We start from the raw sequence: 27,273 nt of genomic DNA, 5'->3' as shown, positions 1-27,273 counted from the left end.
GTCCGTCTTTGCCGGCAAAACGGAGCGACGAATTGACGTGATTTTTTAAGTGGAGATAGTTGAAGGGATGGAAAGTGACATAGGCTACTTTTTGTCTCTTTCTAGCGCGAGCGAAGCCGCGGGCAAAAGCTAGTATTTCATACTTTGATGTTCTTGGAAACATTCATATCTGTCGAGATACTTCAGATGGGAAAGGATATAAGGGTAGTTATTAATCATCATAACTAGTATCATTTCACGCAGATGGTATCCTGGACAAAAACTAGTACCTACCTATTGTCATAATTCCTGTTTATGTATCGTAGTTTCAGGTTTCCGGGTAAACTACTTAATCCAAGAATTTCTCTATCAATCACTCTGACAATAGTTATTTGTTATACAAGGGGGCAAAGTTGTATTTTAACGCTGAGTGTGGAATTGAAAAACGAGCAAGTGAAAGGATTCTATAGTTGAACCACGAGCGAAGCGAGTGGTTCGAGAATAGAATCCTGAACTTGCGAGTTTTATAACACACGAGAAGTAAAATACATTTGCACCCGAGTGTAACACAAAACTTTTCCCCTCACTATAGCGAGGAAACTACAACGCAAAAATTGCGTTTTTCACTGCTTCCAGTAGTTCCACAGGTGGTAAATCATCTTTATTACTAGATTCACCTACTTTTATCAATTTTAAAGCAGTTAATTTGACTTTATTCAAGGTCAAATTACTTTACCCACTAGTTGATAAAATGCGTTTTTACCCGCTGGTATTAAAGGACAAAACACGTGTTTCCGAGCTAGTGAGGGGAAAAGGGATTTGCATTACATGTTAGATTAATTTAATATTAATTAGTTCGTGTTTGTCAGATTAAGGGCCAGTTGCGCCAAACCGTCTGTCACTGTTAAAGCATTCGTTAAATTGTATTATGGGAAGTTTCATAGATCTGTGCTGCGTGACGATGATGAGTCTGTCAAATGTGGTTGATGCAACTGTCCCTAAGGCAGCGTTCCCACTTATGCGTCGCGTGTCTCGGGGCGCGCAAGGGGCGTCCGCGCCACGCCGCTTAAGTGTAATTCAAAAAACGTCTCCTCAGTACATTTTGTATAGGGCAGCGTTCCCACTTATGCGTCGCGTGTCTCGGGGCGCGCAAAGGGCGTCCGCGCCACGCCACCTGAGTGTAATTCAAAAAGCGTCTCCTCAGTACATTTTGTATAGGAAGGACGTAAGGCGCGCCGCCAAGCGGCGCGGCGCGCGCCCCGCCGCCGCCACGCCACCTGGGGCGCGTCTTACGTCTTTCCTATACAAAATGTACTGAGGAGACGTTTTTTGAATTACACTTAAGCGGCGTGGCGCGGACGCCCCTTGCGCGCCCCGAGACACGCGACGCATAAGTGGGAACGCTGCCTAGGAAAGACGTAAGACGCGCCCCAGGTGGCGTGGCGGCGGCGGGGCGCGCGCCGCGCCGCTTGGCGGCGCGCCTTACGTCCTTCCTATACAAAATGTACTGAGGAGACGCTTTTTGAATTACACTCAGGTGGCGTGGCGCGGACGCCCTTTGCGCGCCCCGAGACACGCGACGCATAAGTGGGAACGCTGCCTTAGGTTACAATTACAACAGCAACTAGATCTTGACTGTGTGATTAGCTCGGAATTCTTAGTTTCTTCGTAATATTACGACCAGCTATTCTTGAAAATCAACTTTTTTAAGCTACTTATATAGGAGGCAAACGAGCTGGCAGGTCGCCTGATGGTAAGCGATCACTGCTACCCATGAACACCCGTATCTCGAAAAGAGCGATTATTGGTTTTCGAAAGCAAATTTTTTGACGACCAGTTTGGCTCAGTCGGTAGTGACCCTGCCTGCTGAGCCGCGGTCCTGGGTTCGTTATATCGGTGTCTGAGTACCGACAATACAAGCCTTCTTGAGTTTACCGTGAGGCTCAGTCAATCTGCGTAAGAATGTCCTATAATATTTATTATTTATTTAAATTCAGCGTCGATAGGTTTGAGGAGAGCCTAAGTGCGTTTTGACATTATCCGATCCGATATCCGATGTAGGACCGACATCCCATATATTTAAGCCGCCATCTTCGATTTTTGCCTTGGAAATCCTAGGATCGGATAATGTGAACACGCACTAAGACGCCTTGTATTATAAAAAAAAATACAACGAAATTTAGATTATCGTGGTAGACGCACTTTTATGTGTCTAAAAGTCACCTTTTAATACTCGCGGAGGGGTAGGGCGTTATATTTATAGACAGAGAGTTGGGTGGTGAGAGGTTACCAATGAAAACGTAGCCTAACCTTTGTTTACAAGTTACTTTCGGCCTTTGTTCGTTAGGTGTTTTTAACAAGTTTGGGATACTTCGGTTTTATGGAAACATTGTGTATAGGTATTATTAAAGTTTCATTCATTGCTTTTTTTCATTTTAGAGTGGAGTATTATTGGGAAAAGTACTCATTTTATTAAAAAAAAAATACCCCAAAGATTCCTACAACGAATTTGATATGCAAAATGCACCATTGGTATTTCCTAGCAGTTCCAAATAATTCAAAATCAAACACATGTGGCTGTAAAATTCATTCTTGAAACTTGAGCACAGTCAGCAATCAATATATCGTGACAGACAGCGCCAAATGTATCGTAAATTTGGCACTTTGACTGACACATATGCGATGTTGACTATACAGTAGGTACTTAGGTAGGTACTCGAAGTTCAAACATTATGTTATCGTAATAAATTCCACGAATTTAAGTTAGAAATTCGATAATAGCGCAGAGCGCTGGTAAAATTATGTTTTTCAAATCATATATTATTTATCTTTCCATTCCACGGGGTTCTTTGAACTTTTCCTGGTAACCCAATGTGTTTTATATTCCTTCTTTATTCGTAATAATAAACCAACGAGATATATTAATAATTTACCCAGCCTTTTGACTGATGTATGTTGTAGCCTAGGGCCTTATACATCTTTTACCCTTTATTGACGCAACAAATATATTTAGTGTGTATTAAAGAGATACATACGAAAATGTGCGCAAAGTGGACATTTTTAAGGTTCAAATAGGTGAATGTTGTTTGACGTAATATGAGGACGGTACCCTAGGTTCATGCGACTCATTGTATGATTATTACAGGGAATACAGGGTAGGTGCGTAGCGAAACGCACAAACGCTTACGAATAATATCGTTATGTCGTAGCTAGCTATCTCCTCTCTTCCGTCTGGGTGCGACAGAGCCAGACTGCTTTTCGATCGGCGGCTAGGTCGGCAGATATCTTCCAACTTAAAAAAAGTATTCATTTTAAAATAAGAATCCAAGTATGTACATAATACATGACGGAGAACCGAGGTACTTCTGACTACAACCGAGTTACTTCTGAGGACAACGCCTTATACGTAGTGTACGTATAAGGCGTACGTAGCAATAACAACAACAAATAAGTACTCAAACGAAACGTCATAAAAACGTTCACAATATCAATTTAATTAAATGTAAGGTCAGTAATCGGGTGACATTGTATGGTGTCAAGCCAAGGTTCCCACGAATATCAACAAGTGGCGAGATAACAACGTACACTTTTTATTTTTAAAAATAAAAGACCGGCCAAGTGCGAGTCGGACTCGCGCACCGAGGGTGGCAACATTTTTTACAAATGGATCGTATTTGGATTTGACTATAGAGACCAAAAACCATGTTTTAATTTTAAAGTAGTTTATGGGGATCCCACACTGGCTGTTATATTATAACAGCCAGTGTGGGATCCCCATAAACTACTTTTATTAAATGTTATATTAACAAGGTGTAACAGGGACAGCGTGCTTTCACGCCGTCCCTGTTAGACCTTGTTATATAACCATGATTTATGATTTTTAACAATAACAGCCCAGTCTGAGAGCACCCTTACTGACTTGGAACAGATACGTGTGAAAAATAGGTAGGTAAGATTCCTGACTACCTATTTTCGAGTCAGAATCTACCCATTCTTACTAAACTATCAAGATTGAGCAGGTCAGGACTGTCAAGAGTCAAGACTCTTATCTACTAAATACAAAATAATGACAATGACATTTCTTCTACGTCAGACATAGAATTACTTTATTTTCCCCTCACTAGCTCGGAAACACGTGTTTTGCCCTTTACTACCAGCGGGTAAAAACGCATTTTATCCACTAGTGGGTAAAGTAATTTGACCTTGAATAAAATCAAATTAACTGCTTTAAAATTGATAAAAGTAGGTGAATCGGGTAATAAAGATGGTTTACCACCTGTGGAACTACTGGAAGCAGTGATAAACGCATTTTTTGCGTTTTAGTTTCCTCGCTATAGTGAGGGGAAAAGTTTTGTGTTACACTCGGGTGCAAATGTATTTTACTTCTCGTGTGTAAAAAAAACTCGCAAGTTCACGATTCTATTCTCGAACCACTTGCTCGTTTTTCAATTCCACACTCGGCGTTAAAATACAACTTTGCCCCCTTGTATAACAATTATAACAAATAACTATTTCCGTCTTATAAATGACAATTGACCTTTATATCTTTTGTAACCTACCTCTTACATTTGACTGCAGTCGTACAAACGCATGTACTTATTACATACCTCCACACATAAAGGTAGGTAGGTATATAAAGTCACGTGGTTGCCTACTAACAATAGTATTAATCTACCATCTGTTATGCCTACACGATCATATGTATACGAAAGCGGATAATACAAATACATAATACCTACCTATGTATGTACTGCACCTACCTTTGTGAACTAAGGGCGTTCAAATCTCTAATCCCTTGTTATGGCAAGTTTGACATGTTATGTCATGACATCTGACAGTGTCAACATACATAAACCTGTTGTTCGTGTTCGGTCCATTGACACAATATTTACAAGGAAAGGAATAATTTGTTAATCAGTGCAAATAGGAGTAAATTCTGTATATTTTTCCTCTTATGTGCGCTGTAGGATAATAAAACATTTAGGTACGTCACAAAGACTGAAGAGAATGAAAAAAACTTTAGTTATTGCTTGAAATGTTTACCTATACAATAATTACGCGCCTTTCTGTAGGTAAGTAAACGTAGATAGCAAAAACGGCCTCATAGATTTGAATGCCGAAGTGTAACAGTCATTTTCGGCCGTTAAGGTCGAATGTGAAGGTAATAAAACAATTATTATACCAAGAAAGGCTGTCAAAATGTCAAACAAAAGTCAACAGACGCGATTCGACGTGTAATTTGTTAACTAATAACGCATTACGCAAGCATTATAAAAAGTAACCTAGCCTAACGGGGTCACTGACCTACAAACTCACGATTCTCGCAGATGCACAGATAATTTAGCCATACTCGTACTGATCGGCTACTCAGACTAATTAGATAGGTATGTACCCAGCTGTACGGCATGGTACGACACCGAATATGTTACCTGACAAAAGGCTTCAAAGAGCGTTCACCTCTCGACAAACTACCTCTTTGTTTCACAAGTCAACGGCTTCGAATCAATCCCAATAGCATTATCCTGGAAATAGATGCGACTTATTACGACTAACGCCATGATTCATACGCGGACTACCCGTTAAAAACCCTTAGAAAAAACATGTGTGTATTAATATATCTAGAGACGTAAACAAAGAACATGTGCACGTTAAAAACACTTCAAAAGGGATACCAACCGTTCACCATAAAAAACAACACGTACACTAACAGTTTTTTGTCTATAACACACTGGGGTAACGTCGCTTGGGAACAAACTAGTTTTATTTTTCGAACGCGTCGAGCGGGCGAACGGCCCGTACGCTGGTCGGGGCGAGACTGAGGCGGCGAGCGGCGGCTAGCGCCCTCTCGCCCCGCCGCCGCTGTGTGCGTACGTGCCCGTGTAGGGGTGCCAGCCCCTGCCCAACCGACAACCACCGACCGCCGCACACATACACACGCAGACACCCGCGCCCCGGCAACCGTGTATTTATTTTCGACTAACTATAGGGTGGATAAAGCCAGTGCATTCGTCAGATATGACTGCCGCTTCTCTAGATATTGAATGCCGATACGCAGTGTAAATTCAGTTTCCATTCAGCTCGGCGGTTAAGTACGTTCGATGCTCAGCATACGCGGTCGGATCGTTTAAAACGCGCGATTTAGACGACCATGAACTCGCGGCCGGTCATTGCCACGGGCACTGATATAAAAAGATGCGCGTCACACAAAACAAGTCATCTGTTAAGATTTGAATTATTAAAGTCGACCCCAGTGCACAAGTTTAAGAATAACTTTGACAGTCTCGTTAATTTCTTGAGTCGTAATTAAAATGGCGTCCGGAGCGGGAAGGCAGACTATTTCTAAATAAAAATAAATGGGGACAGAAAAGGACGCGTTATTTCTGTGCAACAAGGCCACAAAGAGTCCTGTGTTCGTTCGTGCCGCATTTTTTGTTTGTGTACAATTTCGCAGTGCAGAAGTTGTAAGGCAATGTATCTCCTGGCGACAGTATATTTTGGACGTTTGTTCAGTCAAAATGCGCATTAATAAGTCAGCGATGCTTTTATGAATCCTGAATGTATCACATTCAATTTCTCATTGAGACTGTTGATTTACATTTGTTTACGAAACTCATGGATGTAGGTACATTATGTATATTTAAGCTGTTAGTCGCATCACTCTTGACTTCATAAATATACCAACAAAATATGGCAGAATAAGTATATATTATATTATAATTAGACATGGGCCGAATACGGACTTTGCCGAATACGAATATTCGGCCGAACATTCGGTTCAGCTGTTACCGAACCGAACATTCGGCCGAATATTCGGTTCCACCATATTTTAAATCCTGGCTTAGAGTTAAAAAATTGGTTAATGGGTACATTGGGTACTAACTAAGGCTCTTAATGTTCCTATAATTTAGTGCATAAGAAAATTTAGATTTTTGTTTCTTAAGCTATGTTATTTTTACTTTTTTACATAATTATTGTAGGTACTTATATTTACCGCATTTATAACCCCCTTTGGTCCTTAGAATCCTGAAATAGGATGTCATTTTCCCATGAATTACGAAACAACTTACACTATTTATTTACTTTGTTTATTCGGTAAATATTCGGCAATATAACCGAACTATTCGGCCGAATACGAACATTGAAAAACTTGCCGAATATGCCGAATACCGAATATTTACCGAATATTCGGCCCATCTCTAATTATAATATTTCCTAGCCTCAGCTAATCATTTGTGTCTTGACGAGTGTGATGACGCCATAGAGCCTATACTTACCACGAGTACTCGACGTCACGGAAAATGAAATGAATGAAATGAGATGAAATGAAATGAAATGAAAATAAATGAAAATTATTTATTTGAAACAACATCACTTACCATCAGGTGGGATCGTGGTCAAACGTCTACCTATTCATAATAAAAAAAAAATCATAATTTATACAATTATTACAGATTGTTCCAAAAAGGATTCCACTCACCATGTGTCGGAGCACTTAGTGCCCTTAGATTACTTTCTACTTCTTTTTACCAGGCTGTAGTATAGTATGAATTTTCTGAGATGAGTACGTTTCGCTTTTGCCGTAATCTGTTAAACAAAGGCCTTTGTTTCTATTATTCACTGCGGCTAGCTCCCGTTTCCACAGCACGTGCTAAAGTCTAGTTAAAAAGTCAGTGTAGTTAAAAAGCAACTATCATGATAGCAATAAGGTTCAAATTTTATTAAACAGTTTGCAGTATGCAGCAATGTTTGGTTGTGCAATAAAGTGGATTTGTATTGTATTGTATTGTATTGTATGCAGGTAACTTTTTTGAAGATGACAAAACGTGTTATATCCGAAAGGGCTTTTTATGGATTTGAACCTTATTACTATCATGATAGTTGCTTTTTAACTACACTGAGACTATAGCACGTGCCGTTTAAATGGGAGCTAGCCGCCGTCAACAATAGACACAAAGGCCTTTGTTTAACAGATTACGGCTAAAGCGAAAAGTTCATCTCAGAAAATTCATACTATACCTATTCTACAATGATATAAATCTCATGGTAGCAGGTAAAATAGCTCGAATAATGACCTCACGAGTCACAAGTGTCACAACTGACAAATTTCCTATTTTCCACACTTGTATAGTAAATATAGTAATGTACAGTGAGCTGCAAAAGTGCAATGTGCATGGCGAATTTCATAATACTTATCTCCATTATCGCAGCTGAATGTACTATTTCCTTTCCGTGATGTAGGTATTCTAAAATGTTATGAAGCTCATGGTAGCGGGTGAGATAGCTCGAATAATGACCTCTCATTCCCTCACGAGTCACAACTGACAGTGACTAATACCCGAACTTCTCATGGCGTCCGATGTGAGGAACCGCATTTCCGTAGATAGCCATGGGTTTTTGAGGAAAAATTACTTTTTCTTTCATATTCAAGGATCGTCCTTTGTGAAATCGCCTTTTCTGCATTTTTAGGGTTCCGTACCAAAAAGTACAAACCCACCATTGTGACTCTTTCCTTTGAATTGGAAATGTTATTTTTAATTTATTTTCGTTGAAGTTTAATAAAAAATGTTATTTTTAGGTATAAGTTTTTGTAGCTGATTGTTTATTTCCACCAATAACGAATAGACCGGTACACGCTAATACAATTCAGAAATACCCTAAAAATAATAAGATTTCCTTTTGTAACAGTTCCAAAGGTCACCTCATGTCTCCATCATCAGATAGGTATTCATTGCCAATATTGTCATCCGATACACGTACGTAATATTACGATATTTACGATCTTCTTACGTATCCGATAGAATTATGCACAATTTCAGCTTCATCTAAACATTCGAAACAAGGGAAAACGGTCGAATTGAAGATTTAACAAGTTAAAAAACGTGTCAAAAATCCTATCTAGGAGAAATTAAAAGTAATTCGTCTTGAAATGGCTCTCGGTCCCGCTCCTAATGTCTTCCCGATTTCGGACACCCTGTGTCTTAATACCTGAATATCACGGTCGGAGACCCTGTGTGAGTGAGGCACATTTACATTTAAAAAAATTGAGCCCTTTACCTGCAGGGCTGTCACAACGTTAAGCATGTTATAAAAATCAAAAAATAAATATTTCGTTATTAAAAATTGGTTCAATTAAAATATAAAGTCATTATTTTCCATGGTGTAAAAATTAGCTAAATTGTTGATTAAAACAGTACAGTCACCTGCAATAATATGTCAGGCAACGAATGGCACAGAACCTGCTGCCACGATTGTATATATTAAGCCATGAGTGTGACATTTGTCACTTATTTTTGCATGCTTCGAAGAGTCAGTAGATGTAGATGCTGAATGAATCTACACAATTTCGCGAGCGAAAATATCTGAATAATAATAAATAATAATTGATCGCGATTTGATAATTTCAGGTGACTGTACGTATAAATATATCGAATTTGATATTCAAATCGACGGAATAATCGATACATAAGATATTAAAACATTTTCACAACAGCCATCAGCGTTTAAATGTTCTAAACGTTCAATAACGATTTTTTGTCGCCGGCGGCTATTAGACCGGCCTAGTTGTAACGTTTAATTAAAACACGAAAGTGACTAAACTACGGTTTCGGGTCAAGGTGAAAGTATGTGCTCACTGATTGTGACGCTACCGTAACTTATTATGCAATAACCGCTTCTTTGTGATACTGATAAACTGTGCCGATATCAAGCGCGGATCCAGCTTCGAGCCCGGGGGGGGGGGGGGTCACGTGGTAAAGGCCCAGGCCCCAGAGGGGGGGGTCACGTGGTCTATTTGTATGGCCTTAAACATAAGGACACTCAAACAGCTAGGTAATTCATAAACATATATGTACTAGAAAATTTCGTCCTTATGGTAAGCGACAATGTATATTTTATCTAAGAACGCCGCAACTGTGAGCGCGCGACGCACGTTCTGATTTCAATTTTAAATTAGGAATTATTGATTGAGCGATTAAATGTCGGCGACCCGAAACGGAGGGGAGTATTTATCCGTATAAGGAAAACTGGACTGTTATAGACACGATTTTCCAGGATGGGATGATTTATTTATTACGAGACCGTTAGCACAGGATATTAAAGAGTACTAGGTATCGTAGAGTATGGCCACTACCCGCTCTCGGTTACCTCACGCGACCAGTCAACCTGTCATATCTCACTCATACAAGCATGGTACGCGTTTGCCTACGCGAGCTTAGACTGTGTGCGTATGCGTAGGAACGCGCTTCATATATTTGAACGCTCTCTGAGGTGGGCCTTTGGTAAGGCCTGAGTGCACGCTTATATTTATTTGGCGTCACCCTTGACGCCAAATAAATATAAGCGGGCGTGCGGCGTGCATTGACATGCAAAAATATAACATGTCCAAGATACACGTATTGTTTGACCATCTCTAGCGCTTCGTTCCCCACCATAATAGTTGAGATCGATTCACCAGAGATGTTCGTCATAACTTTGGTCTTGAACATGTTCATCTTAAGGCCTATTTTCATAGAAGCATGGTATAGGTTTTCAATCATGTCTTGAATTATGGATATGGCGATATTGGCGATACGCTATGATAAACGCTATTTTTGTATCATTCTGAGGCTTGACTGGACGCTCGGTGCAATTATTGTCAAATAATTAATTATTGTCAAGACATGATTGAAAACCTATACCATGCTTCTATGAAAATAGGTCTTAAGATGAACATGTTCAAGACCAAAGTTATGACGAACATCTCTGGTGAATCGATCTCAACTATTATGGTGGGGAACGAAGCGCTAGAGATGGTCAAACAATACGTGTATCTTGGACATGTTATATTTTTTGACAAAAGACACAAGACAAGGAGATCTCCAGGAGAATCCAGCTCGGTTGGGCGGCATTCAATAAACTTGCGGACATCCTCAAACCCACTGACATTCCACAGTGCTTGAACTCGCCTCTTTAATCAATGTGTCCTGCCCACCATGACCTACGGTGCCGAGACATGGACGCTCACTAAGAAGGCTGTGCATATGATACGATTAGCACAGAGAGCCATGGAGCGCGCCATGCTCGGTATCAAGATGCAAGATCGAGTAAGGAATACCGAAATCTGTCGTCGCACTAAGGTGCAAGACGTAGGTTACGTTATTACCAAACTAAAATGAAGTTGGGCGGGACATGTTGCTAAATAGGCAGAGTGATGGCAGGTGGACCAAAATGTTTACGAAATGGTGGCCGCTAACAATTGTAAGAAGTGCCTGGCATCCGTTGGCTCGTTGGTTCGACGACATCCGAAAAACTGCGGGTCACAACTGGATGAGATTAGCCCAGGACCGGGAGAAGTGGCGTACTAGAGGAGAGGCCTATGCTCAGCAGTGGGCGATAAAGGGCTGATATGAATGATGATATCCATAATGGCATGCAACAATAAAACGGATCTTACTATACATATATCGGTCTAGACCTCTCCGAGACGTACAACATTATGGTTTGTGGGCATTGTAGCTAAGAAGAAGCTTGTCACAAGTATCGTGTCATAGAAAACTGATCCACGTCGTACCTAATGCAAATAACTGACGTATCTTACTCGTACATTACTTTTAACTTCGAATCACACAATATATTATATCTATACGCGCATCCAAACCTTTTACATGACAAAAAGAAACTTGGCGGGGATTTCAGTCCCATCTATTTCCGTATCACATTTCGTAACACTGTGTCTCGTAAATTTTTGATTTTATCCTTTGTAGCCGTTGTCACTTAAAACGTATAGAAAATCCTTCCAACTCAGCCTTTAAAAGGTTTTACACAGGTGTGTTTTTGAAGCGACTTTTCACGAGCGACCACAGTACAATAATGTCACGTTTTAATTTTTATACTTGTATAAAGTAAAAAAAAACATGGCATATAACATGTCGAACGTTATATCGACTTAACCCGTGAGAAACCCGCTTAAAATATTTTTAAATATGTTTGAGTCTCACGGGAGTTTTATAGTTAAAATGGCATATGTTATCAGAAAATTTGCGACAGCAGCACACATAAAAAATATGCACATATTTATATGTTGTATTATAATAAAATTTATTAACTGAAAGTAATTTAAAATGGCATATGTTATCAGAAAATTTGCGACAGCAGCACACATAAAAAATATGCACATATTTATATGTTGTATTATAATAAAATTTATTAACTGAAAGTAATTTCTAAAAGTGAAACTAGAACTTAAGCAGTTTCATGTGTTTTGCCTATTCCTTTTGGGAATACAGGCATGAGTTTATGTATGTATATATAATAGACAATATTCGACATTAGGTACTTATTTTATCCCGCATATAAAGAAATAAAAAGTAGCATAGGTAATTGCGATATTTGCGATTGCATTTAGTAGCATTTTAAAAAACAACCCATAAATTATAATATTTTTATTTTATTTATTTGGAAAGCAAACAGAAATAAACGAACAGGAGACAATGTTTCAAACACACAATTAAACATTCGCTTATTTCCTAAACAGCTAACACTAAAAACATTTATAATGGAACTATTACACACAACAAAAAAAAACATGGATCTGTTGGTACTTGACTTGATCAATCGTTTCTTAAATTTGCGAGTAATATTGTAAGTACTAAGGAAAAGTGAAGTAGTGGACGCCTACAAATAAAATAAAAACCGATGGTGGCAACCCTAGCGCAACGCACACATCCATCTCATTGTTATAATAGGTGAACCATAACGACGAAGCGTTGTGACGGATATCATCTGAGTCGTGTTTTATTTAAAAAAAAACTAACCTCCTAATGTCTCGTGTACAATTTTTTGTACATATTCAAAATTTTATTTTCAACTTTAATTGATCAACAAAGGGTTCCTAATTCAAAAACAAAACATAGTGTTCTGGGACTTGGAAGCATTCATTTATGAAAACTATGAATAACATTACCAAAACGTGCTTTGGACCACCGGCTTTGATGCGATCGATAATGAACCAATTTGAAATTTAATTAAAGTTCATTTTAGCTTGCGGTTAGAGAACATTTGTAGTATAATGACATTTTGTGGCAATATTTCAATTTCGGTTTCGGTTTTGAATTCTAAGTATTCTAACGCAACATTAATAAAACCAGATATAATATATATACCTATCTGTCAATATGTATATGTCAGCGTAAAATTGTAAAAACCGTTAGTATATAATCTCACTAGTGAGATTATGAACTGACGAAACATTGTGAACTGTAACGTACAGTTCACAATTTAACGGAATTTTTTTTTTTTTTTATTATTATAAATGGGCTTACTCTTGACCACAGACTAGCCAAAGGCAAAGACGTGGCCTACGATGGAGTGAGCTCGCCCAGAAGATGCCTGTTCACTCTTGATTTGAAGGTTTCCGGGTTATATGAGCTCGGAAATATAGCCGCCGGCAAGGAATTCCACTCCTTGGCAGTGCGCATAAGAAAAGAAGAAGCATAGCGCTTCGTGCGGATTCGTGGAATATCCACCAAGTAAGGATGGAGACCGGCCGTGCGTCTAAGAGTCCGATGGTAGAATGGGGACGGTGGAATAAGTTCGTGTAGCTCTTGAGCACACTCCCCGAAGTGCAACCTGTAAAATACCGACAGACTAGCGACTTTCCGCCGATGGGCCAAAGACTGTAGCTTGGCCGTGAGCTTCTTGTCGCCAATCATCCTCCTGGCTCTGCGCTCCACTGAGTCCAAAGCAGCGAGTTGGTATTTGGCTGAGCCGTCCCACAGGTGGCTGCAATACTCCATACAGGATCGGACTTGAGCTTTATAGAGTTTTAGAAGCTGTCCAGGTGTGAAGTATCGCTTCACCTTATTTAGGATGCCCAGCTTTCTGGCCGCAGTTTGTGCTTTAGACTCAATGAAGGTGCCAAAGTTGAGGACAGAACTCAACTCCACACCGAGGAGTTCTAGGCTGCCGGTAATAGGTACAGATGCACCCCGGAAAGTAGGAGTCAGATCGAACGGACTCCGTTTTGCCGAAAACAGACACGCCTGCGTTTTGGTGGCATTGAACTTGACCAGATTGTCGTCCCCCCACTGGGAAACGCGACTAAGGGTCAAGTTCGCTCGCTCAACCATGGCCTCTCTCTGTGAATGTATGTCGTCCCTGCTGTCCCCTGCACTAGCTAAATATCTCTCAACAACCGTACTGTCGTCTGCATAGCCGACAATGCTGGGTTGCAGCATGTCGTTAATGTGAAGCAGGAAAAGGGTTGCGGAGAGAACAGACCCCTGAGGAACACCGGCGTCAATGGCCATGAGGTCCGAAGAGCAGCCATCAATGACCACTCTGATCGACCGTTCACTCAGGAAGTCAGATAGCCAACTACAAAGGTCAGCAGGGATGCCGTATGCAGGAAGCTTGCTAAGGAGACTTGCGTGCCAAACCCTGTCAAAGGCCTTCGAGATGTCCAGTGAAACAGCAAGCGCTTCACCGTTCCTCTCGATGGCTTCGCCACAGCGGTGCGTGACATACGCTAGGAGATCTCCAGTAGACCGACCCCGGCGAAAGCCATATTGACGGTCACTGAGCAGATCGTTTGTCTCGAGGTAAGTCAGCAACTTGCCGTTAAGTACCCTTTCCATGACTTTACACAGCACGGAGGTAATGGCGATTGGTCGGTAATTGCAGGGATCAGCACGACTACCCTTCTTGGGTACTGGCTGCACATTTGCAAGCTTCCAGGATTTCGGCACCACTCTTGTTTGGAGAGAGAGGCGGTACAGGCGTGTCAGTACAGGAGACAACTCAGGCGCACACTGTTTTAGAACACGTGCAGGTATACCGTCTGGACCATTAGCCTTATTCACGTCAAGAGTCTGCAGAGCTCGGCGTACCTCATTTTGCCGGATAGCAATTCCTTGCATAGAGGAGCTGCACTGAGGTAGCGTAGGTGGGAGTTTTGAGCCTGCATCTAGACGTGAATTGCTCGCAAACAGAGAAGCAAACAAGTTTGCTTTCTCCGCCGCGGAGTGGGCCAGCGTACCATCCGGTTTCTGCAGAGGTGGCAGTGTGGGACGGCAGAAGTTGGATTCGACCGCTTTCGACAGGGACCAGAACCGCTTACTACCGGGAGGGTAGGAGGCGAGCTTGGCCCCTATACGACTGACGTGGTCGAATCTAGCCTTTCGAAGCACCCGTTTGCAGGACTTGGCAGCAGAGTTAAAGCTTTCTTCCTCGCGCACACCCTCTGTGCTCCAGCTTTTGAGTCGCGGGCTAGCACCCAAGCTTGGTATGCAGACTGCTTAAGGGCCACCGCCCGAGCACAATCCGAACTGTACCATGCCTGGGCCTTCTGATCGAGCGATAGGTCGGAGAATGGAATAAAATATTCCATTCCCTGCCGAATCACATCCGCAACAGCCTCAGCAGAACACGAGGGGTCACCCGAGGAAAAACAGACCTGCTGCCAGGGGAAAGACGCATAGAAATGCCGCATCTCATCCCAGTCTGCTGACTCGTATCGCCATACCCTCCTCGTGCCCCTAGGGCAAAGATCAGGAGGAGAGTGGATCGACACGGATTTCACCAGACAGTGGTCGGAAGATCCCAGCGGAGCGGAGACCGAAACCGAGTGCCTGTCCGGATCAGTTGTCAGCAGAAGGTCAAGGCAATTGGGTGTATGACCAGGAACATCCGGTACCCGCGTCGCAACATTTATTAGTTGGGTAAGGTTTAGCGACACAGCAAATTTACGCGCTTCTCTTCCAGCGTGGCAAGTTTTCTCGTACGGGAACAGCCACTCCTCGTGGTGGGCGTTAAAGTCCCCGAGAAATACGAGTTGAGCTGTAGGGTACCGTTGTTGGGCTTTATCTGCCATCTCAGTAAGGTGATCAAAGAGCCTGGTTGTCTCCTGGTTTCCGCTGTGCGATCGGTAAACACAGGCATACAGAGCTTTCTCTGAGCCTGTGTCAACCATAATCCACAAAGTGGAAAACCCGGAAACCTCAAAGCAACGGAGACGCTTGCAGCAAATGTCGTCGCGGACATACACACAGACCCCAGCATGTACTCTAAACTTATGTTCAAGTGAGTAGCCTGGGTAGTTGAGGTACGTCGCGTCAGCTGGGGTTTTTATTTGCGTCTCCGTCAAAAAGAAAAGGTGCGGCTTCTCGGTTTCAAGATGGTGGTGGACCGGGTCGATATTTGAGTGCAACCCCCTGATGTTAGTGAGGTGCACTTTCAAAGGGAGGAAGTGCCGCCGGTGTTTAAACCTATTCTTTTTGGAAACTTTCATTATTATTATTATTTTTTTTTTTGGAGTGTGGGTTGGGAGAAAAAATGGCTGTCGAGGTGTTGCGTTTACCAATTGGATCACTTGAGTTAATCCGGACAGTAAGGAGCTCACTTGGAGACTGCGGGGACGCCCGAGCCCCCCTGAAATAGCCCACCGGGAATGACGGAACGGTGCTTCTATGTTTTTTCAAATTACCTCCTATTTTCTTGTATCCTGTCTTTATGGTAAGCGATAACGTGGGACCTTTTACTAAAATGGCACAGTTAATAGTAAGTATACTAACCTCTGGTATCTAGCTGAGCAGTCGAGCAGTTGGAGATAAAAGAACCGCATTCTGGGGTACCCAGTCCTTTATTATTCCGAAGGCAGTTCCCACTTGATATAAATTATGTTTCTTATCTAAAACTTTTCCTATCAGGTTTTTAGGGTCCTCTGTCAACTTTTGGGACTTCAACTAGCACAGTTGAGCCAATTTCTATACTTTTAAACCTCTTTATGATGTAGTTTTTTGTGCAGCTCTTTCTAAATTGGCGTGTGATTGTGTTCTTTCCTCTAAAATACTATTTTCATTCATGCAGAGATTGCAAAGCAATTTCGAACCATACCCTTCGTTTTCCTCAGGTCCAACTCCACATATGGCATTTATGATGTTTTTGCATTTCATACATGAATGAGCTCCAGTTGTTTCTTTATTACATATGCTGCATACCAAACAAATATTATCTCCTGAATTCGGTAATTCACTAGGTGCAATGGCCGTTTCTAGGGTGATTATGTCGTGTGATAAAATATTAAATTCGGAATTTATGGTATTACTGCTATTCAAATATATGTTTTCTTGCTTTTTGTCCAATTCATGAATAACAACATCTGCAACTAAATGCATATTTTCATATGAAACAGAAAGTAGATCAGGTTTGTTATCAACATTAATTTCTTCTATTATTTCTTCCAATTCAGTGGTATTTTGTTGTTCTTCTACATGAGTGTTTATTTTTGAAATATTTATTGTATGTACATTCTCTTCTGAATTCAGTTCTCTATTATTGTTCAATCCTTCAATAATATTCTCAATGCCTTCTTCTGTTTCTAATTTTGATAGTATATTTTTAGATAAATAGGTTGACAGACTAAGCTTTGGATCCTCACCAAACAATGCTTTGCATGGAGTTCGGGCAATTGTAGAGTGGTAAGAGGATTTTTTTTGAAATTGGACAAATTAGCATCCGATGGACCAATTGGTGGAATTGTTATCAGTCATCCATGTACGAATCATGTTCTTTATGTCTTGATTTGAACGTTTTATGCTGCCTTGGCTTTGCGGGTATCTGGGTCTTCCGTTGACTATGTTGCAGGCAGGCCACAAACTAACTATTTCTTTATCTGATGCCTTGAACTCCCGTCCATTGTCGCTTTGGAGGATGTGAGGACAGCCAACTTCTAAAAAAAAATTGAGTATTTCAGTCGTGGCTTCTGTGGCCTGCTTACTTTAGAGGCCGGAGAAAGCAAAACTTGGTCAAATGGTCTTGATATTGCAGTAGCCACTTATACTCTTTATCAGGAGAGGATTGAAAATCCACCAGATCCATTTGGCCGCGTCTGTTGAAATCATCTGATATCAAAGGCTCAACAAGTCAACAACAATGCTCTTTTTGGGATTTTTTTTGAATAACAAGTTTTGCACAGATTTAGGAATATGGTGATGGCAAATATGGGCACCACATATTTGTTTTTTAGAGCATGCATTAACTTGTCTCTACGTCCGTGCCCAGTGGAAATATGAGCTCCCATTAATTTATTATAGTATTGCTCTGATGAGATGCTCATGATCAACATTCTTTCATCTCCTATATTCATGACATCGTACTTCTTGGCGTGATAATAGTGTTTGTTTGATGGCCGCCGGCCTTGAGCTTTTATACAAACATATTCATCCAATACTGTTATTACATTTTTTATTCTTAAGTTTGTCCATTCAAACTTCTTACTGTTGTCATTGTGGGCACTGTAATAGTTTTTTCTCAAACATGCAATGAAATATTGTCTTTACGTTCCTTAAAATGGGCTGGGAAGTATCGCTTTTTGGGCGCAACAACTCGAGAGGACTGTAAAGGGATTTCATATTATTTTTTAGGCCTAGGCCTACAAAGTAACTTTTTTTTTATAAAATACCTATTGTCCTTTAGAGCATTTTTTTTTATTTCATTGTATGTTTGAGAAAAGCACTATACATGCCTCGGCGTGAAAACGGATTCCCGGCCTCGTATCCCTATCCGGCCTTGCTCGCACGCTCGCTCGGCCGGAAATCCTCATTTTCCCGGCCTCTGATGTAATGTACTATTTAACTGTAAGAAAATTCAATGGGATCTACAATAACCGGTGTTTCAGAGTTGTGCTGAAGATTCGACATTGCAATGAAAGTTTTTATCACTTATAAGGATCATACAGGATACAGCCATGCACTTTTAAAACTTCGATCGTCGACCACTTATTTTCACTAATTCACTACACTGATTGGTTAGTTGTCTGTAAAAGTCTAACAGATACATAGATGTGACTATGTATCTGTTAGACCTGTAGTCTAGTAGTCACCAAAACAACACAGAATTTTCGTTTAAGGGTAGCAATGAATTGAATATGGCGGCGCGCGGTATAGGACGTTTAAACCAATCAGCGCTCGAAGTGCGTTCCTTCGCACGACAGTTCACAATTTGACGGTTTCGCTTCGATATATTATAATCTATCGAAGCGAAAATCTATTGATACCTTCGTCAAATGTAATCGAACAAATAAGAAAAACCTTACATTTCACTGAAAATGTTATGTATGATAGAAGTACTCTTATGAATCAAATTCTTTTTTCCTGTCTTGAAAGTTTCTCTTATAGTCGGATTTTATGGTTAATACAATAGATAGGGTACATACATAGTAATATTTTTAATTCGGGGTATTACAATCCTGTTTTTGATCAGTGAAAAACATCAAACTAAAAATTTCCGAGTTGGAAATTCATAATGTATTACTTAAAGGATTAGACACAATCAAATGTAAGCAATAACAGAGCTTATAATGAAATAACTATAGAAAACAACTCCTTTTCATTCAACCGGAGTGTACAAAATGACCCATCAAGATCATTCTCGTGTTCTAATTATCACCATAAATTTTCACAAAATAATTAACAGTCCCTTCTTCCTTTGTAAAGCACTTCGCCCTTGGCCAGAAATTCTTATCCCAATGTTGCCAGGATTATGAGAATTATGGAACATATATGATAAATTTGGATTTTTTAATGCGTAAACTTTAGTGGCTTATCGTTCACGAATGAAACTCAACTGGCTTTAGTAGTAATTATTTTTAACATCGGCATTGGACTGACCTCCAACGTTTCAGGGACGGCGTTGTCCCCGTGGTCTCGGAGAAGATTGGCTTGAATTGACTGGCTTGAAATGACAATAACACCTTCTGACGGCCGCGCGAGTTTTTCGAACTACCCGCACTTGATTTTGATTATCAACTTGAATTGTTTGCGCACTAGGGATGTTACTCTGTCGACACACAACACTGACGATATTCGATTTAACGACTGTCGATATTATTTTCCGCTTACACTTATTAATGACAAGATTCCATGTGGATGAATGAGATCCTAAAACCTTCGTCCCGATTGAAATTGCGATGTTTTTAGATTTCAATGGTCACGGGGACAACGCCGTCCCTGTTGGACGTTAGAGGTCAGTTTAATATGTATCATACGCGATTAAGTCCCGATTTTAAAAATAATTATGTGTCATCATGAAAGTTTAAATCAGTAGCTCTGTAGTACTGATATGGAGGGTAAGGGTCTCCCCAAACATATCGACATGGAATCGGCTCTTGTCGACCAAAAATCGCTCGTTAGGATGAACATGATTATGGATGTGTTTAGCGACGACGACGCGAATACGTCTTCATACTAACTAACAAGCGATTTCTGGTCGACTATAGCCGATTCCGCGTCGATAGCTCGTAACTCATAGAGAGTGTACAAGTTTCTAATGGGTTGGCAACGCGCATGTGACACTCCTTGAGTTGCAGGCGTAGGTTACGGTGACCGCTTTCCATCAAGCGGACCGAATACTTGTTTGCCACCGACGTCATCATCATTCTCCTGGCACATTCCCTATTTGGGGTCGGCCCTCCTGATACATGATCGCCATTTTGCGCGATCTTTAGTCATTGCTGGCGTGAGGCCCAGCTTCGTCATATCCTTGGAGATGGTTCTAGTCCAGTCGGTTGGCGGGCGACCTCTGCCTCTCGTGCCCTCTTCTATATCCATCACTCGTTTCGTTAGGTGGTTCTCGTCTCGGTGCATTACATGACCATACCAGCGTAATCGGCCTTCCTGCATTTTATGATGTATATCTGCGACTTTAAAAGTTCCTCGGATATACTCATTCAGAACTCTGTCTGATCGAGTAACACCTCCAGACCAGCGCAGCATCTTCATTTCCAAGGCGTGAATTTTCTGTTCGTCTGACTTATTCATTCCCCAACATTCGGATCCAATATCCATAGAGTAATGCCGGTCTCACAGCTGTTTTGCAGACGGTTCCCTTAGTTTTAATTGGCATTTTCGCATCACAGAACACTCCAGTAAGCGACCTCCACTTAAGCCATCCCGTTTTTATTCTGTTTTCAATATCGCTTACAGTATCGGCTTTAGTGTTAACAACGGATCCTAGGTACTTGAATTCTTTAACCTTGTTCAAAGGGTTTCCATATATTTTAAGTAGTGGTGGTGTTATTTAGTCTTTTGCCGATTTACTCTAAATCCCTTGCCCTCCAATGCCGCCCGCCAAGCTTCGAGGTTATTTTGAAGTTCCGGCAGTGATTCCTCTACTAGGACTACATCATCCGCGTATAGCAGTAACAAGGGGCCGGTTTCTGTAGGTCTTTGGTGATGTATTCCATGACGATATTGAAGAGAAGGGGGCTCAGAGTAGATCCTTGGTGAACGCCGACTTTCACTTCGAAGGTGTCACTCATGCCAGCAGGCGAAACAACTCTGGTGATAACATTGTTGTACATGTCTTGTACGATACTTATGTACTGCTCCGGAACGTGTTGGGCCCTGAGTGCTTGCCATATGAGTTGACGCGGTATTCGGTCAAAAGCATTTTCAAGATCTATGAAGACCAATTGCAGGTCCCTTCTAAGAGCTTTGTATTTGTCCATTAGTATCCGTGAGGTGTTTATCGCATCCGTAGTGCCTACTCCCGCAGTAAAGCCGCACTGGTTTGATGAGGTTGTGTGCCACCGACGTAGTATAAAAAAAAACTCTCTAATTTCATATGATAATTTAGAGCCGTTCATCTAGCAACCCTATCTTATCCTCACTTTATTCCGATGCTATTTAGGGAAAATCATTACAGATAGGGTTCAACAATGTGGAAAATTTTTGACACTTTTCCCCGGGAAACTAGATTAATGGGCGATGTAAAGTTTCCAGTTTATTACGGAGTGAAAATTAATCTTTGCTGTTTTCGGGAAACTGCGAATTAGAGGGTTTAATAAATGGAGTCGAGGAAACGATGACAGTCCATTTTACGACAATAAATAGGTAATATTTTGACTTTGGCCTTTTGCGTCCTGTATTGTAAGTAAACACTTTATTGTACCTACCACCAAAACAAAATGAAACAAACTTTAGATATAAAAGAAAGAAGAAAACAGTAGTACAAAGGCGAACTTATCCCTAAGAGGGATCTCTTCCAATTTACCTATATTATACCTAAGAAGTAATTATATTGCCTATCTGAATATAATATAAGAGCCCGTTTACAAGGTACTCGCACACGAGTTTCAGTCCAATGCAGTATTTGATTGATGTGCTGAAACACAATGTAACTGAATTCACCGCCGCGTCTGTCTGTATGGCCCTTTGTTTGTTCGCGATAAACAAAAAACTGCTTGAAATAATGTTCACGTAGGTATTTGTAAAGGTATCGGGACGCGTCAATGAAACTACGTGCTCAGATCAAGACTGACTCTTTATTCATGTTCTTACCCACATGCATATTAGATATTATAACCACCTACCCACAACCCCCTTTTCTACATTTAGATGTTTCAATTCCTATATTAGATCTCAAGTTACACATTTATTAATTTAATTCATTTAAACATATGGAATAACATAAATTACATATAAACCTACTTACTTTCCTTTTTCATAAAAAAAAAAAAAAAAAAAAAAAAAAGTAGGTAATCATAAATTCACTCAGTTGTACAATGCAAAATCAGTGAAGGTATTAAAGAGAAAATAAAATAATATACACCGTGTTTTTTTTTTGTTTTCCGTTAAATTCGACACGTAGCTAAGTTCATTATCAGGAACCATCTGTATATCACTTTTAGTTAACTTCGCAAAAAAAAAAGTTTTCATCATTTTCATACATAATTAATAAATTTATTAGTGTGAGAGACCCTTAAGAATAACATTCAAAAGTTAGTGTCAAGTGATTGACGGCAAATGTCAAAACAAATAACATTAGGAATTGCTAAAGGTTGTCACACACGTGTTCAGCAATTAATTATCTTTATTTATTTTTTAATTACTCGATAACGAGTTGAGACGCTAGCTTCTTAGAGAAATTAATTGTATGTGATCTTAAGAACCTTCCTTTAAAGTTAACGGAATTCAATAAAAACAGGTTGTAGGTATTAAAGACATCGTGATACCTGGTTTATTAATAGCCTAGAATAAAAATACAAATCGGCTCAACATTAATATACTTTTTTTTTTTAAATATATATAATTCGTAGCCTCGAGATTAGGTAAATAATTTCTAAATGATTACACAATATCGGCAAATACTATAAAAAACTCATATAGTAGCAAAACATTTTTCTTATTGTATACATAAAAAAAAAATTTACTGTAGCTCCATAAGTACATATATATATTTTTACTGAACATTTTTTTTTTATATACCTATTCTGTTAATCTTTAAAACAGACAAAGGCGAATAAAATATCATGCAATATAAGAGCTTTAAAGTATCTTCAGTTCATGAGGTAATGAACCATTTTTATACAGTATATTACACAATTGGTTACTAATCTATTATTGAATTATTACACTTTAACTTTAACGACTTAGCGACTATTAAGTAGGTACATACCTACTTATTATATTTTGTATTAACTACTTAACCCATTATGTTATGTACCTACTCGTACTTAGCACAGGTGTTCTTTACCTACATAACCTTTTAAAAACAAAATTAATCTCCAATGGAAATTGAACCTTACTGCTAGTTGTTTAGGTATTTTTTTTTTTTTTTTTTAATAATGTACTTATACAAATCCATCTTCGAAACCGCGCATATTCAACCCGGCTGCTAATTAAAACCAATCAGGAGGAATCACCACCCTGCCAGAACGAGTGACATAATTATTGTTACTGTTTGGAGCATTATCGGACACTGGAGCCGTGTTGATGACAGCACGCTGCGCGTGCGACTGAGGCTGCCGGGCGGGCGCATGCGCCCTCGCGTTATCGTTATCACTTGTTACGGTGATATCGTCATAAGGCCGGGGACACACAGGTAACTCCGGCCTAAATTCCGAGTCTACTATAAGATGACGCCTGTTTCTCACTAAAGTACCACCCTGCATCAATTGAATTAAATATGATCTGATACCTTTAATTTGTAAAATTGTGCCACTAACCCACTTCTTATCTACTCTAACTTTAACCTTTTGGCCTGGCAATAATTGTTTTAAATCATGTGCCGTCTTGTCATACTGTAGCTTTTGTTTAATCTGTCTCTTTTCTAACTCTGCCGTAACATTCACTTGGATTTTAGGATGAAGAAGTTTTGGAGCATACGGGACGATACCACGAAACTTTCTATTGTTCAATAACTCTGATGGAGATGCTAACTGATTAGTGATGGGAGTGGTTAAATATTCTAACAGTGCTTGCCTGAAATCAGTTTTTTCAACACTAGTTTTCTTTAATATATTTTTTACGGTCTGCACATTCCGTTCAACCTGCCCGTTTCATTGCGAATAGCAAGGAGACGACGTTATATGTTCAAAACACCACTGCTGAGAGAACTGTTTGAATTGGCTGGAAGAAAATTCAGGGCCATTGTCTGATATTACAATGTTAGGTATGCCCTGATGACTAAAAACAATCTTTAACTGCTCAATAATATGGCTAGAAAGTAAACAATTTAGTTCTATCACTTCCAAGAACTTGCTAAAATAATCTACTACTAATAAATATTTTTTCTCCTTATAGTGAAATACATCTACCCCAATTTTCGACCAAGCCCTGTCCGGTATCTCATGTGGTATCAATGATTCTTTCCCATTCTGGTTTTTAAAGGTTAGACATGCTTGACAGTTTTTAATTAAGTCCTCTAGCTGGCTATTTATATTTGGCCAAAATACAGATTCACGCACCTTTAACTTGCATTTCTCTAATCCTAAGTGCCCAATGTGCACCCGCCTTAACATTTCCTTACGCATAGAAGCTGGAATAATAATTCGATCGCCCTTCCATGCCATACCATGCGCGACCGTCAATTCATCACGATAACCCCAGTAGGGTTTCACTTGGTCATCGACATCCTGCTTACACTCCGGCCAGCCTTCTTTAATATACCTTATTACCATTTGGAGTTCACTGTCATCCTGAGTCAACTTTTGTATATGTACAAAGTGCGAGTCAACAAGCGGGTTGCTAAGCAGAACGGCACACACCTGTGCGCGCGCGTCCAGCTGATCGCGCGGAATTTCATTCGGAGCGCTCGCCGGATCCACCGCACGAGAGAGAGTATCGGCCATATACATATACTTACCTGGTTTGTATACAAGTTTGAAGTTGTATGGTTGCAAACGCAGGAGCATCCTTTGTAACCTCGCAGGAGCAGAGACTATCGGCTTACATATAATACTTATCAGTGGCTTATGGTCAGTTTCCACTGTGACATCACCTCGACCATAGATATAACTATAGAACTTTTCGCAGGCGTATACGCATGCAAGGAGTTCTTTTTCTATCTGCGCATATGCTTGTTCAGCTTTTGTTAAGGACCTCGATGCATAGCATACAGGCAAATTGTCCTGTAGTAAACAAGCCCCTAGTCCATTCTTACAAGCGTCAACAGAAATAACCACGGGTTTTTTTAAACTGTAATACTGTAATACAGGTACACTTGTCAAACACTGTTTCAAATCGTTAAAAGCTTTCTCATGCGACTCCAACCAATGCCATTCTATGTCCTTTTTAAGTAATTGCCTGAGTGCATGATTTTTGTCGGAGAGATTCGGTACAAAGCTACCTACATAATTTATCATACCTAGAAATCGTTCTAGATCCTTAGTGTTTTTTGGACGAGGCATATTTCTTATTGCGGACGTATACGAGTCGTCCGAATAAATGCCATTTTGAGTAATCTTATGTCCTAAATATTTTATTTCGGACAGACCAAACCTACACTTGTCTTTATTTAGTTTTAAATTAATCTCACGACATCGGTCCAAAACGCGTAACAACCTAGCATCGTGCTCCTCTTTTGTACCACCGTAAATTAGAAGGTCATCAATGAATAAACAAACACCTTCCAAATCATCAAATTGTTCGTACATTTTTTTGTGGAATACTTCAGACGCTGAAGAAATTCCAAAGGGCAAACGCAAAAACTTATACCTCCCAAAACTTGTATTAAAAGTAACTAAATCAGTACTATCTTCGTGAAGACGAAGCTGCCAGAATCCTTGCTTGGCATCCAGGGTGCTAAAAAATTTAGAACCTCCGAGATTGACAGACATTTCATCCAAGGTCGGTAATTTAAAGTGCTCACGCCTAATAGCCTGATTTAAGTCCCTCGGATCCAAGCATAGCCTTATGTCACCGTTAGCCTTCCTTACAACGGTCATGCTGTTGACCCAATCCGTGGGCCCCTCTACCTTGGCAATAATCCCATCACTAACCATTTCATCTAACTTTTTTTTAACACTATCTTTCAAGGCTACCGGCAACTTTCGTGGAGCGTGTACCACTGGCGTAACATTTCTGTTCAGCTCGATCTTATACACCCCCGGCATGCACCCAACTCCTTCAAACACATCCGAATACTCCCTATACACATGTCGCTCTAAATTACTACCGGTATTCATTTCGACGTGTAAAACTCGCTTGACAACATTTAGTTCAACACACGAATCCCTACCTAATATAGGATCTGAGGCCGTGTCGACCACAATAAAGTCTAGAATATACATCCGTTGCCTGTATTTCGTTTTCAAACTACATTTGCCTACTACATTGAGGGGATGATCTGAGTACCCACTCAATGTATCACCCGTCGCGCTTAAATCGTTCTTATTCAAACTAATTTGACTCAAACAGCTAAGCGGTATTATATTTACATCGGCTCCAGTGTCCAATTTAAATTTAATATTTCCCTTTTCGAACAACAAATCAATCCACCAAACACTCGAACTAGTACAGCAGTTTCCTACCTGATCATTGTTTTCCTCAGCTCGCACCTCGTAAACATTGCACATCCGCGAAAAATGGTCATAATTACTACACTTCAGACACCTTCTGCCAATAGCAGGACATTTTGAACTGCCATGAGGCAAACCACATCGCGCACACGAAACATTAGCATTAGCACTATTTACACCCCGCACTTGCCGATTAAACAGGTGATCCCGCCGGGCAGGACTGGGGCGCGCGGGCGCGGGGAGGCGGGCGGGGGCCTGATAACGGCCGCCCCGGCCCCGGCCGCGCGCCGCTCCTCGATGCGCCGGCGCTCCTCGGTGACTTACCCCCCAAACTTGATTGTTTCGACTACCTTCACTTGTCCAATTGTACTCATCGCTATGCCTCGGATTATTTTCCACCATATATGCCTTATGTTCCACAGCCTCTTGCTTTATAGCCCCCGCTTGCACCTTGGACATCTGGGCCAAGTTACAAATATCCAAAGATTTACTTAGCGTAAGATCTGGCTCACGTAACAGCC

The 27,273-nt window shown here is 40.5% G+C and overlaps 1 protein-coding gene across 7 annotated transcripts in view; it reads right to left on the bottom strand.

The window, feature by feature from the left end:
• Window positions 1–27,273, bottom strand: part of LOC125236157 (brain tumor protein) — an 834,846-nt gene that overhangs the window by 260,773 nt on the left and 546,800 nt on the right. For 2 of the 7 annotated variants that reach the window (XR_007178171.1, XR_007178170.1), the window contains exon 1: window positions 5,656–5,808. The exons of 3 other annotated variants lie outside the window; for them this stretch is intronic. The gene's annotated coding sequence lies outside the window, so the exon portion shown is untranslated. Of the gene's footprint in view, window positions 1–5,655; window positions 5,809–27,273 lie in introns of those variants that run through there. 2 more of the 7 variants (XM_048142858.1, XM_048142865.1) reach the window with 2 other exon arrangements.

Source organism: Leguminivora glycinivorella, chromosome 18 (assembly GCF_023078275.1).
Source record: "Leguminivora glycinivorella isolate SPB_JAAS2020 chromosome 18, LegGlyc_1.1, whole genome shotgun sequence".
NCBI classification, from domain to species: Eukaryota; Metazoa; Arthropoda; class Insecta; order Lepidoptera; family Tortricidae; genus Leguminivora; species Leguminivora glycinivorella.
The sequence above is the reverse complement of the archived record's forward strand: the minus strand, read 5'-3'. Positions and strand labels throughout refer to the sequence as shown.